Consider the following 15,295-nt stretch of genomic DNA (forward strand, 5'->3'; position numbering starts at 1 on the left):
ATTTAAATTTCTAAAGAAGGATTTTCCAAAAACACCGGTAATTTACTTTATACCCAAAATTCACAAGAATAAGGACCAACCACCAGGTCGCCCGATCATCGCGGCCTGTGATGGACCACTTGAAAACGTGTCGAGGTACATAGATTTCTTTCTTCAAGAACATGTACAAGGTCTTGAGTCTTATGTGAAAGATACTGGAGATTTTTTGGGTAAAATTGGTAAAGTTAAATGGCAGGAGGGATACAAGTTGATTACTCTAGATGTAACGTCATTATATACATGCATAAGAAACATTGATGGCATCAAAGCAGTAGATTATTTTTTGGCAAGGAGACCTATAGAATACACTATGCATAACAAAATGCTAATGGATATGTTGGTTTTCTGCCTTGAGCATAATTTCTTTCTCTTCAGAAAGCAAATGTTTCGACAGGTACAGGGTGTTGCAATGGGGGTAAGCTTCTCCCCCACCTATGCCTGTCTCTTTATGGGTTGGTGGGAGGAGCTGGTCCTCAGGAGACATCATGGCAACACCTATAAGTACAAGGTTATATCGTGGCTACGGTATATAGATGATCTGATGATCATATGGAATGGGACTGAGGACGAAGCAGAGGAATTCATTGCCAAATTAAATGATAATGACATAAATCTCAATTTTACTTCACATATCAGCAGGGACCAAATCCCGTTCCTAGATGTCCTCATTAAAATAGAGAATCTCACTATTAGCACTACGCTATATAGGAAGGAAACCTCTGGGAACACACTACTGCATGCAACAAGTGCTCACCCAGCCCACCTAATCCAAAGTATCCCCTATGGGGAAATGCTTAGATTACGCAGGATATGCAGCAGTGAGGCAGAGCTATTTAAGAATCAGCAGGCAAGTAAATTGAGATTTATCGAACGGGGTTACAGTGCCAAAATAATCAAAAGCGCAATTCAGAAATCTAGGGCCAGAGCTAGGGAGGATTTATTGGTACAAACCAATATAGAGTCAAAATCACAGGAACCTGAGACACCAGAAGTAGATGGGAACCCTAGGCTCATACTAACATACAATCGCCAACATAAATCTTTGCGCCAAATAATCAAGAACAATTGGCATATTGTAAAAGATGATCCAGTCATTGGCAATTCCTTATCCGACTATCCCGCAATAACATTCAGAAAGTCAACATCAATGGCGGATATTCTAGTCACCAGTAGCCCTGAATGCAAAAATACCACAGACTGGCTTAGTGCAAGGAAGGGGTTTTACAAATGTATCAGCTGCAAGGCTTGTACATTTGGAACAAATAGAATATCGTATATGACAGCCTTCAGTCCAAAACCCCAGATGATCAAACAGCATCTAACATGTAGAAGCGAATACGTAGTAAACATTTTAGAGTGTAACTGCAATCTCAGATATGTGGGAAGCACAAAGTTGCCTGGATATCAAAGAATACTGCAACATATCAGGGCAATAACCAATAGCTACCCTAGTTGCCCGGTAGCCCGCCACTTCAAAGAACACCATGGTGGAAAACCCAAAGATCTAAAGTACTATCTGATAGTGTCCCCATTCAAAGAAGGGGAGGTAACAGGGAAGGGGCATTGCGTCGCCTTGAGACCCATTACATACTGCTATTAGATAGCAAGCAACCCAATGGGTTGAATATGGGGGAAGATTTATACACATATCTGGATTAGTGGGCAGTATATGGTCTAATGAAGCAACTAAAAAGAGATAATATACTACGTAATCAGTGTATTGGCCTACACACACAAGAAACTGTCCGTATACTAAAACGAATAAATGAATGTGAGACATATAAAAACTTGTTATATAAGGTGGATCTGCAAACTATGAAAATCTATGAAATTGTTTAAACATAATTTTAACATGTTGGAAATATTAATTGTTGAATTGTTGTCTTATTTATATGATCTAACACAAAGTTTTACAATTTTAAATGGACCGGAATTTTTACTGTTCAAACATGAAATTGGTTTTTTAAGCATTTTTTAACAAATGTTTTTTTAAACTAATTGTGGGAATCATGTTGTAGAATTCTAACCTAGTGAAGCCCTTGTCCATTTGTCCTGTATTCCTATTGGAGTGAAAATTGCCGACAGATACAAAATTTAACATGAAAAGAAAAAATATGCAACCGCACAATGGCAATAATGAAATATAATCTAGCCAGACTTGCACTTTATTATTTTTAGCACTCGTAAGCACTTTAAGTTGTAATACACTGATAGGGTGATTCATGGGTTGTTCCTGGGGAGAAGCACAACGCTACAAGGTTTAGAAGAGAATTCAACACATGTAAATATAATTATAATACAGTAGTTGCAATCTATAAGTGAAAATGTAAAATAGGGCAATAAGGGTGTATACATATATATAAAGCGTAATTTTGAATGTATGTATTTATACAAATCATTGCAAAAATAGAAAAATGTATTTTACATGTATTATTTTTAATTGCGTCTGAAAAATTAGTCTATTTTAAGCTATGAAATGTATTTATTGCTGTAAATAACTATTTAACATTTCCTACCATATGTATTTTTGGTAGTGTCTTTTTAAGATTGCACAATGTATTTTACGTGTAATTTCCACAAAACAAAATAAGGAAACAAAGTTGGAAAGGAGCTGTCAGAGAGACGGGGAAAAAAAAGAGAGACTCCGATAATGTGTGAATAACTCTTCTACTTTTATTAATGGGCACTTGCACTTTAAAAGGAAATGTGCTTCACTGACGTGTTGTCATGTGATCAAGGCAGGGATCTGCCGAAACGCGTCGTGAGGACTGGTGAAAATAAACTAAAACTGCACCGACATGGTCTGCCTCGTTTTCTTTTCTAACCCTGCTGGAGTTGTTGGCTGGAGCGAGCAACATTGGAGATATATATATATATATGTATATGTATATATATATATATATATATATATATATATATATATATATATATATATATATATATATATATATATATATATATATATATATATATATATACTCCAGTTTGGCTACAGTTTAGCAAACCCCTGGCGCTGCTTATTCCGGTGCAGTATTCCTCGGCCGAGCCCAGCCTTAATCAATTGCACACATCTCTCCTCATAATAATAACAAGGGTTCAAATACTCAGGCATACGATATACATTGTATCCAAATGATCGACTGCATGACTAGAATTGTAACAAAATATCAATAATTTTGTATCACTCGTGAATTGGTAGTCCAAATTGTAATGAGAACTACAATTCCCATGTCACTTCCACTGAAAGGTACACAGGAAGTGACGTTTCATCAATGTTAAGTTTTGGCGGTTCCCTATAGAAATAGGAGGGGCTCAGTAATGTCTGTGTATTGACCGTGAGAAAGCTGTGTGTTCACAGCGAAACGCGTCGGTGCCTTGTGCTGGATAACTGAATGCCAAACGAAAATAAATCGAGGGAAACCGAGAAACCGAATTGACTCTGTGAGTGCGTATTCAATTCTTCTTCCTGAGGAGAGATGTGTGCTATGTATATATATATATATATATATATATATATATATATATCCTGAACTCCGTTTGACTACAAGCTCTCGCAGCTCGCACGGCCAGCAAGCAGACTCCGTACACGGACCTTGAGTTACTTCACAGATTTTATTCAGCAGAAAGAGTCACAGACGTTTCGGCTCAGCGGAGCCTTGATCACATGACAGCGATTGCAATGCAAGGTACACCTTTTAAAGTGAGAGCAAGTGGTCAACTCAAATCACCTGTGCAAACTTACAAGTAGACATAAAAGACATACTATGCAACGCACCCAATTCTATTTGTGCTTAGATTTTCTGAATAGATGTAAAATACATTTATAAAAATCCATATATACCATATACTATATAGGTTCAATGTTCTCTGTGACAAATTATAATTGTTGTTCATTTTGAAAATCATTGTAAAATACATATATCTATCTGATAAAATCTGTCTAAAAGAAACCTTATTTACAAGTATTTTTGCCTCCTTCCACATATCTCTAGATGTTTGTAAATTTGAATTCGGGTTTTAATTTTAAACTTTAGGAACCTCAGATTAATGGATAAATCCATATAAAGTGCTATGTGCTAACATTGTAAAGTGCAAATCGTGCTTTAAAGTGCCTTGTTCCGACAAAATGTGCAAATTTAGCAATATTTGTGCAAATGCGCATATTACAATATTCCTCGGTCCTAATCAGTATCACTTATAGACAGTGCATGTTTACAAATCTAATGTATCCAAAGAAGGAGGAGAATTAGTTTGTCAATTTCTATTAACTTTCAACAATATGCATTGCAGTTTCTAAGTGTAGACGGATTCCAAGTTATATCACAGTTCAAATAGATCATATGAATCAATAATATAGAATACAAAATGGGTGCCATAGTTGCCGTGTCTCAATGCTATTTGTTGTTGATCGAGTGTAAATTATAATTCGGGTCAAAAAGACCCAAAACCCAAAACCAATAAATAAAATTAAATAATAAAAAAAACCCATGTTAAGAGATCCTTAAAGTGTGCTTCATCTTGTTGGTTCTTAACCAGGTTGAAAACAGTGCACAGTGGAAAGTAATGATTATTACATAAAATATTCTTAAAGCAGCATAACATTTCCAAATAGTTACATGGTAATTGGTGTATGCTCGCAGCCCCCTCGGGTTCTGTCCCAGCCTTCTCCCAGCCGGGTGATTGCCATGGACATAATCCACGGGGGGGAGAGCATACAATCCTGATAAACTAAGTCTTCTAGAGCAGGCAAGTGTGGAGGTCCTCTGTCACATTAAGCCCATGGGGCACCTTAGTATTGAGCAGGAGAATGTATTTTGTTTCCAGCTTTCTAAGTCCGGTTTCTCTATCTCCACCCCTTTTGGTATTGATGACCGAATCGATAACCCAGTATCTAAGGCCACTGTTGTTACTTTGATGATGGTCCTTGAAATGACGTGCTACTGGATATGTGCTGTCCATATTAGTTATAGCTCACAAATGTTGTAAAATGCATTTATGGACAGCATTCCTAGTGCTGCCCACATACTGTAAACCGCAAGGACAGCGCAATACATATATTGCGTATTCTGTCTTGCATGTTAATACTTGGGTTATCAGACGTTCTTTCCCTGTAAATACATCCTTGTATGTTCTGGTGTTTTCACCATGGGTGCATGCTTTACAGACTTTACAGTTATAAAAGCCCCTATTCCTTTGCCACCACTCAGTTTTAGTAAAGGGATCTGGGTTAGTCTTAACAATATGATCCCTCAAAGAGGGGGCTCTGCTGAAAGTTAAGGATATAGACTTTGGCAAACTATTGCCTATTACATTGTCCCTAAGTACAATGGGCCAGTGTTTATTCACTATTTTCCTGATTTGATGGTGTTGCTTAGTGAATCCTGTTATTAGTCTGAAGCACTCAGGCTCAACTTTACCAGGTTTGGATGTATCATGCCCGGTAGGCTCCCTGTCCGCTTTCCTGATAAGGAGCTCCTCTCTACTCACATTCATGGATTTCTGTACAACTTTGTCAATCAATTTTTTGGAGTATCCTCTTTCAAGGAATCTGTTCCTGCTCTCATTTTGTGCCTGCTCCAGATCCGTGGGGTTGCTGCATATGCGTCTTAATCGCAACATCTCCCCATATGGGATACTGGAGATAAGATGTACTGGGTGGGCGCTAGCAGCATGTAAAATGCTGTTACCAGCTGTCTTTTTTCTATAGACCCTAGATTCCAAACGTCCCCCCTTGGTGTAGAGTTCAGCATCAAGAAAGGTAACTTTTTCCTGACTCAAAGTTGCAGTAAATCTGAGATTGAGGGGATTATCATTAATGTCCTCAATAAATTTAAGGGCCTCTTCATGACTTCCTCTCCATAGGACGAATAAATCGTCTATAAAGCGGAACCATGTATATATATATATATATCCCCATGCACCAGCACCTTTTTTGGAATATGTTATGGCCCGCTCTGGCCACAAAGAAGACCCCCCTGCAGAAATACAGGTCCTTGTGCTTCGCCAAAGAGGCACAATCAGGAGCAACGTACCCGTTCAGCCTGGCGCAAGCAAAGCAGCAAGCTGACCACGCTGATCCCAGTGGCTTGATGGATGTTTATTAGCGAAGGGCAAGACAAAGCGACAATATTCACAATGTGAGTGCTTACCAGAACTACGAACACCATAGTGCAATGCGAGCACACTCCCAGTGGGGCGGGACTAGAAACACCTGAAATAGTCAATGTATATTGCTAGCTGTGTCTTCCCTCTTGAATACGCCAAGCCAGTGAACAAGGAACTCTTTCTGAAATGCGTATGGCATAATTGTGGCGGAATTTCACTGTGCAAGCTGGTTCCAGTTTTGCTGCTGCCAACTGACTAAAGAGGGTTTAAACCGGACGTTGAGTGTGGTGTCTTCACATGCGCGAGCACCTTCAATTGGAATATATATTTCCATCAAAAGTGCTCCGTTCAATCACGACAAAACACAGCACGGCCCTGCTACTTTCTCAAGTGTGGTTTAATTCAATGCAACAGCAACACAAAGTTCAATACATTTGAGATTTCACCAGAGAAGGCATCAGTGATGTCACTGACCATGTCATGAGTGATGTAATGTGTGAGCTCATAGCAGTGCATTGCGGGGCACGAGTTATAGTTAGCCCACGTAACTATAATTGCTGAATTTCTCTGGTTTTGTACGAGTGAAATGTCAGTCTAACTATAACCTCCCTGTCTGTCCTTTCCTTCCGTCCTCCCTCTCTCATCCCAAACCTTTATGACTACTATGAACTCCCAAACATACTTCTCAAACTGTCACCCTTCCTTTTTAGCCATGTCAGCCAACTAATAAGCCCACCCTTCCAGTACTTATGAATCAAATAACTTACTTCTTCCCCTTTTCACATCCATTCCTATCATCCTATCCCTGTTCACAAACCCTACTAAAATGCACACGAAATAAAGCACAAACCTAACACAACTAATGCACAAGGAAAAGAAGCACCCAAAGAACACAAACCTGAAAATGTTTTACCAACCTACTACAAATCTTGGGTTCCGGAGTAGTGGGCTACTCGCTGAAAATGTGATTCATTATCTTGTCAGGGTTCGTAAGCGCAAAATAAATACATTTACAACGAACAAGTAACTCATATTCTCTCAATCAAATCCACCATACATGGAACACATGTATGATTTTCTGCTTTTGCTTTGCAGGAGCAGTCTCTACAAAGGCATTGCATTGCAACATGTGCTATGGGGTGCAATACACACCCCTGGGGAGGTGCAAGGGCACCCATTTTGTTCAGGGGGCACACTTGTCATCCCCTTACTGGAGGTCAACAATGTCATGGGAAAACTACATTTCCCTTAAAACTGAGGGCTCTAGTCTTGACGATGAACTACACTTGTTAAAACTAGGGAGAGGAGGAAACACAGGCTTGAGGGTGGCACACGTGTTTCAACATGTATGCCATAGGTGGAAGGTCTCTCAGGGACATATTTTGCACAGGGAGCCGTCATCTTGTAGCTGTAAGATGTATAAAGGTCTAAATTTCCAAGCAAAGGTATCTCATGTCAATCAAATGGAAAAAAGAAAGTGTGTGCTGTTGATGTTTCTGTCAAGCATAAGATTTAAGTCTGGCCCAATACCGAACATTTCCCCAGGGGTGGTCCATTATTTCGGCACAGACTTTTATCTTCTTCACATGGCCAACATTAAAAAAAACTTTTTTGTGGCTCTGGCCTCATAAACGAGTCAGTTGTTGGGTCACCTGTTTGTAATTGCAGTCTTGGGTAGGTAATTCCTGTGTTTTCTGGCATTATGTTACAGAAAGACTGCCTCGATAACAACTGGGATAGAACAGGGGCCAAAAATAGGCCTGGGCAACAAAATAAAAGTGATCCCGGCATTTGAAAATTGGGTTGTAAAAAAAATTCATGGCCCACATTTGTAAAGCCCCAAAATGGCTTCTCCAGTATGACTCCTGTGTGTGGGACTCCCACTAAATGAATGAAAACCGTGTGTCAAGGAGAATTTGGCAATGGACATTTATTGGTAGCGCATTTACCTCTCAGGAAGGATAGAATGGGTGAGGGGGTAACTAGGGGAAGGTATGCGTGCAGCTGCTATCATGGGTCAGGTGTCAGGTGATTTATTTGAAATTAAAAAATCCCCCCCTCCCGTGGCACACCCGATAGGAAATTATGCAGAACCTTCCAAATGAGACACCCACTCCGTGCGGCATTGTGTGCCCTGTGCAGACTACTATCGCCTGCAAAATGACGTCTGCTACTGCATCCTACTCAATCATTATATAAAGACGATCACAACAGCAGCCCGCGTGCAGTGACAACCCAGGCCTACACAGCGACAAGTACGTCAGACTGCCCCGTGCGCACCTGCTGGGCCAGTCCGACCGAATATATGATTTTTCAACTAATACAAGTTCCACGCATGGCATTACCACGCGAATTTTACATCGCAAGTGGCTTTACCACGCTGGAATTGACAACGAAGGATTGTACCACGGTAGAAACGTCTTACCTGCACGTCTTTCTCCTGCAGCCCCTTACTTCCATCTACCATGGAAACAAGCGTCAAAACACGTCTTCTAAAATAAAAAAAGGACTGTTTTTTTTTACGTACACTGCACGTCTTTGGGGGAGGGTCATTCCTTTTTCTTCATCAATACCACAGAGCGTTTTTTTTTTAATCTAACTCGCTCGCTTGTTATTTTTTGGGGGGGAGACCCCCCCAGCCCCCCTCCCAACCCTCCCCCAGCCCCCCCAGCACGGCTGGACGGAATACCACGTCTCCCCCCAACCCACGCTGAACGTTTTTTCGTGGTCAAGACGGTCGTTGAAGGCTCCCTCGTTGAAGAGACGTTTGCGGGGTAAGTGGATCGTTTAAAACGTCAAGCGTGGAAAAGACATCGTTGTAAATGATGTTTCCCAGTCCGACCCTGATCGCGTCTGAAGCACCCTCGGCATTAGAAGGCAGAGATGGCATTTCTTTGCATTCCTTTAACGTCATATAGGGGGGCCCGCAGCCAGATAAACCAGAAACTCGAGTAGGGCACGACCAAACTTGCATGAAGGTCTTACTGCACAAAATGAGACACCTGGACCCTGACAAAGACATCAATCACCTCCTTGACTCAATGCACGTGCTCAGCGCAAGTATTGCTACAAAATGAGCAACCGGTGTACTGCCCCTCCCCGTTCTAGAGACATTCTGCTTGCGTATTCCAGCCAAGTTAAAACGTGCACTCCCTGCATTCATATGAACCGATTTGAGACATAACACTAGTGCTACTGCAAGATATTTCCGCGGGGGGAGGGGGAAGGACAGGAATACTTCAGCCACTATCTTTCACAGCAAGAAATTTGAAACGTGAACATCTGTGGCAAATAAAGGCTGTCTCGCTGTGAGGGAGTCCCTTCTGTCGCTTTCAGTTATTACTCAAATCATGCACACATAAAAGCTGCATTCAAAAGCATATTCTAAGCGCGGTCACATCATGCTAAGCTACACAAAACACGGATTGTTGTATCGGTTGTAATAGCATCTGTAAAGCTTACATGACCGACATGCCACAATTCAGCCTGAAAAGCTCACCAACGCCGGTAGCTCTTGGCACACCCACAGCCAGGACACCATCAAGGTGGAGTCAAAGAATTGTACAAAAGAAGAAAAATAAAATCAAGGCAAAAAGCTTTCTCCATCGATTGCACTCAGAGCAGCATCCCTGTATCCGTTAGGACTGCACCAACCGTGCCCCAATTAAGGAAAGAGACACAAGAACACCACATCATTATCATGGACGTCAATTCACCAAAATGCCAGGGGTTGCGGAAGTTATGTCACATTGAATTTGACCGTGGTTATATCACAGGAAGGATACTCCATGACCTCTGACCCACAAGAAGTGACATCTTTGTAAAAGAAAATAGCAAAAACTACCAGATGTACAGCTGTCACCTACCACGGTATAGCCTTCATAAGCATCCACCAGCCATCAATTCCCAGGAACAGTCCTGAATCCTGGTGGGTCCATTCTTTTGAGAACAATAACATTAGTACATCTGATAATCAATGCAAGCTGTACAAAAGGTGAACATATGCCTTATAAATGCATGTTATGTTGTATAATATTCAGTTCCAAATACCCAGACACAGCACTAAATTCACAGGTTTAATTCCAAATAATGGTCAATGGTACAACCACCAAATTCACTAGCACAGCTTGATGGTGTCCTGGCTGTGGGTGTGCCACGACTAGCTCAATTTTCCATGATACAGTACAAATGCCAAAGCACAAGCAGCGTTTACAAAAGCATAACTTCACGTATCCAGACACAGCTTTGACTGCCCTGGCTCAGGTAGACTAATAAACAGGCAGAACGCAAGATGAGCCGAGGCACAGCAGTAAATGCTCACGCATAGCATCAAATTCTTAGGAAACAAGCTAAACATCAGGATAAAAGCAAAATATGCAAGGTCTCAGCGTTCCTAGTTACACGCATCATAATCCCCTGCCAATTAAGTTCAGCCCATACTGAGGTAGGTCTTCATTGTGCTCAGATACAGTCTCAAATGCCCAATTGTGCTTTCCCTTTCACAGGTGTATCCTCAAACGTACGTCCAACCTCACTCTTACACAACTGTATGCTCAGAACCCAATGGCAAGTATAATGGATTCTTTTGACATTTTCATAGGCATGAGCTGTTAAGTAGTGTATCACTGCCCTATGTAGGAATTCAGGACTCCATGCCATAGACCATTTGGAAGGCAAACACAAACCATTTTCTTCCTGTTGGATTCAGGCATAAAGTTGTATTTTTTCCATAGCATGAAATCCAAAGCTGCCATGTTCCATAGGTAAATTGAAGCACTGGGGTTCTTTTTCAGATGGACTGATTTCTGGCACGAGTAATTTCTTATTCTCTGCATCACCTAACTTGTAAAACGTACCAAAGAGGGAGGCCACATTCCTGATTTTTAAGAGTGGTTTGCAGGAAGGAAAAATTCTTTGGACTCTCCTTCGTGGTTTCTTCCAATGGTACCCATTGACTTGCCCAGCAACCACACCTTCCACATCCTCATTTCCACAAATATAATGGAAGTATAAGCACGGTATCCTCTTACATCATCCTCTGTTCTGCACCCTTCCTTTGCTAAGCCTTCCTTCCAACTCTTCACCTTTTACTTCTTCTCACCCCCTTCTATTTTAGTCTATGGAAGCCCCTTCAATGTCTCGGCCTCTCCAGTGACCCAGCATGGTATACAAGTACTATAAAGTGAAAGGATGACGGTACTACTGGGGCACTCACTTACCAAGAGTGGGTATCAAGTAGCGTATCACAGGTAGAGGATAATTTTGAAACTCTGCCTTTGCATTTATATTAACATAATGTTTGTTAGAACTGTAAAAAATAAAGTAAAAATACAAATCTGTGAGCTATTTTAACATGCAGAACTCTTGGCTAGGCACATGAAAAGTCCAAAATAAGCATCATTGGGCACCAGAAACAACAATTATTCACAGAGCTTTAGAGCCATACTGAGACATGAAGTATTACTACAAAAGCAACATATAATTTCCTTATGATGTGGACTCCTAGCCCTGTGTCAAGTTACCTGGGGTGAATTCTGCACTCAGAGAGAAGGTCTTGTGATATCCATAGGTGCAGGGACTGACAGGTAGTGACACAATGCACTGAACCAGAGGCAAAAGTGCTGCAGGGACTCGGAGACCCAACTACATGAAGTCTGTGTCTCGTGGTCTGTCCTGAGAAGTGTAACAACTACAAATATCTGATAACTGCCATGCACGGAAGTCTGCTAGAGAAGAAACTCTCTGAAACTCGACTTGACTATGTTAGAGTCAATTGGTCTGATTCTCGAGCACCAACGTGGTCCTGGAAGAAGATGAACAGCTCCACCGTCAGGTTAGTGGGGTACATTTGGCAACCATTTATTGGCTAACGGATAGAAGGCCAACAAGTAGTTTAAAATGTGATAGTGTTCCAGCTTCCTTGGGCCCTATTTGCACAACACAGGCTTGTTGTAACATTCACCATATTAAAACACAACAGTGACATTACCAGGCCGAGCCTCAAAGGGTATGTGACCCGATAGCAAAGGTAAATTGAGAGGGTACTCTTTGTCCGTCTAAAACTTTACTGCAGCAAACTACATAAAAGAAATTAAAATATCACTACCTTTATTAAATAGTTTTAAAACACAGGTCCCATATATTTCCTCTTCAGCAAACCTTAACACCAAGTCCTTTCTGATCTTAGCTGCAGAACTGAAACCAGGGATCGCAGGGACACAGCCTGGGATCGAAAGGGCTAGCTAGGGGTCATAGCTGCTACCCCTGGCGACTCTTAAATGACGTCCATGATCATTATGCCGTAACAGTCCACCTACGTTCTCAAAACCCAGCTTTCCCTACAAACACTTGTTTACTGTATCTTTTCCTTTGACCCTGTACAGCGCTGGGGTACCTACCGTCTAGGTTCACACTATAAAATTACGACATACATACAGTACTAAATATGTCTACCAAAAATTAGGGTTCGGTGATAAATTCTGCTCTGCTGACAGAGTTTTGGCCACTCAGCTTTACGCATATAACTCGGTGTTTCGGTCAAATTCTGCTGTGTGACAGAGTTTTCCTGGTGAGCAAGATTTGTCATCATCTAGCATGAGTTTCAGTCATTAGGAGGGTATCCAGTGAGATTTCCCCAACGTGGGCGGTTGTGACCGTTCGCGGTCCTAGAGCTGTCGCTCAAGCAGAAAATCTACTTGAGCAGCAGCAAAATTTTCTCACGATGCAGGGCCCTCTGGTAAGCCACGTGGTGCAGTGCGGAACAAGCTCTTGGTGCTAAAAATCAGTGCAATGTGCTTAATTGCGCATTTTGTGGAACTCTGTGGAATCGTACAGAATTTTCATGCAACTCCACAGAATTCTAAGGAGTGAAACTCTGCGAGTTCCGCCCAACCCTACCAAAAAAGAACAAATCATTACCCTAATTAAGTATGATCATTGATTTGAAGATCCTTCCTAGAAAGGAGATTGAAGACCCCAGCATATCACAGGTAGCATATCACTGGTGGATAAAACAAGTCAACAAGGCCACAAGCAACAAAAAGATCAAAGAGCTATCATCTGATTGGACACTGCTTAAGAAGATAGTCACAAGTGAAGCAAAAGACATAGCAGTTCCATAAATTAAATGAATACTGCGGAGACAAGGGACAGCTGTATAAAGCAGGCCTCAGCACTAAAAGCTAACATTGGCTCATATCCAATTGGCATATTTAATTTATTTAGAAGTCCCTAGTAATGTGCTCTACATGTGCGTAGGGCTGGTAAAAGAATTGTTATTAGGGGCCTGCAGCACAGTTTGTGCAACCAACCTAAGCATCCCTCTTACCATGTCACAGGCCTGCCACTGCAGGGCCTGTGTGTGCACTTCACTGTCACTTCGACATGGCATTTAAAATCCCTTGCCAAGTCTTAAACTCCCCTTTCATTACACATAAGTCACCCCTAAGGTAGGCCCTAGGAAGCACCAAGGCCAGGGCACTGTGTAACTAAAATATAGGACATGTACTTTTATGTTTACATATCCTGGAAGTGAAAAACGGCTCAATTAGTTTTTCACTGATTTGAGCCCAACTTCTCTCTTAGGCTAACATTGGAAATTCCTTAAAATACCTTAAAGCTGTAATTCCTGATTAGAAAGGTGTAGCTGCATCATGCTTCATATCTTTGGAAAGTTATTGATAAATCCTCTTTACTGGTAACGTACAATTTAACATTACTATTTAAGAAATGCTGCTTTTAGAAAGGGGACATTTCTCTGCTCTTACTGCTCTGTGTGCTCTGCAGCCTGTCTCCAATACACGTCTGGGATGGGTGGCCCTGACAATCCTTCCAGGCAACCACAAACACAGGAAGGATAGTTGTGGCTGAATACCCACCTACATATATCTGTATTCTGATGACCCTTCCTGTGAAGAAAGGGGAGCATACTTACATATCAATGGGTAGTGGCCTTACCTCACACAAGGAGTGATTACACCCCACACATAACCTGGCAACAGGATTGGCTGAAAGAGATACTAGTACACTTCCAAGCAATTTTTTGAAGTCTCCCTCTTTTCAAAGGCGTATTTGGGTACAAGTACTGGGTCTCGGACCCCAGTAAATCGGACACTTCTGGACCTACAATTGATCCTCTATCAGAAGACCTGCTGTGCTGCTCAAAGGACTCAACTGGACTGCTGATCTGGAAGGCCTACTTTTGGTGCACTGCTGCCTGCTGCTTTGTAACAAGGCTGAAGGAGAGCTGGACTCTGCCTTCTTCCAAGTGATTTCCAAAGGCTTGTTGGATTTCCTCCTGACTCGGGGATATCAAAGTCTCTACCCCTGCTCCTACGCCTGGCTTACTGGAAGTGGCCCTGATGCCTGCAACACAGATTTCGACAGCTCTCCTGTCACTGTGTAGCAGAACCAGTGCATCAACCTGGTTGCAGGACTAAAATCAGTGCATCGCTTTAGAACCAGCCTTTTGCCTCCAAAGGTCAATGCATTAGACAACGTGTCGCTGCTGCTGCAGCTTGGTGATATCGACGCAACCCTTGACTTCATGACAGAACCTGGCGCATCGCTCAACGGCTCCTGACTCGGGCACATTATTAAATATGTGCTTATAGAGCGCGTGAATCACCCCATAAGGGTATCTCAGCGCTAGGACTGCCTAGGAGTGCTAGGAATGTCATTGAAACTGATGCATCACCTTCACTGTGTGGAGAAGATCGACAGAACTCTATGCTTGCGACCAGTAAAGATACTTTGTTCACCGAGGCCTGTCTTGACTTTGCCACGGTCCAGCACGACCCAAAGTAACCTTTTTTTGCGCTACTTGCTTCTAAGCACTTTACTGCATTTCATTCTTGTAAATTCAATATTTCAACTTCTACACATTGGATTTTGTCAATTTAGGCTTGTTTTATTTAGAAAGTCACACTTTATTTTTCTAAACTGTTGTCAAGTCTTTTTATGGGGTTTTCACTGTGTAACTGAATGAGTTAGTGCACAAATACTTTACACATTGCCTTCTAATTAAGCCTGCCTGCTCTGTGCCAAGCTACCAGAGGGTGAGCAAAGGAAAATGTAGGTTGTGTTGCAACTTACCCTGACTAGGATTGTGGTCTGTACATAGACAGGGGGAATACCTCTTCCAACTAGAGAC

The sequence above is a fragment of the Lissotriton vulgaris genome, chromosome 3_1, assembly GCF_964263255.1.
Source record: "Lissotriton vulgaris chromosome 3_1, aLisVul1.2, whole genome shotgun sequence".
In the NCBI taxonomy this organism is placed as follows: domain Eukaryota; kingdom Metazoa; phylum Chordata; class Amphibia; order Caudata; family Salamandridae; genus Lissotriton; species Lissotriton vulgaris.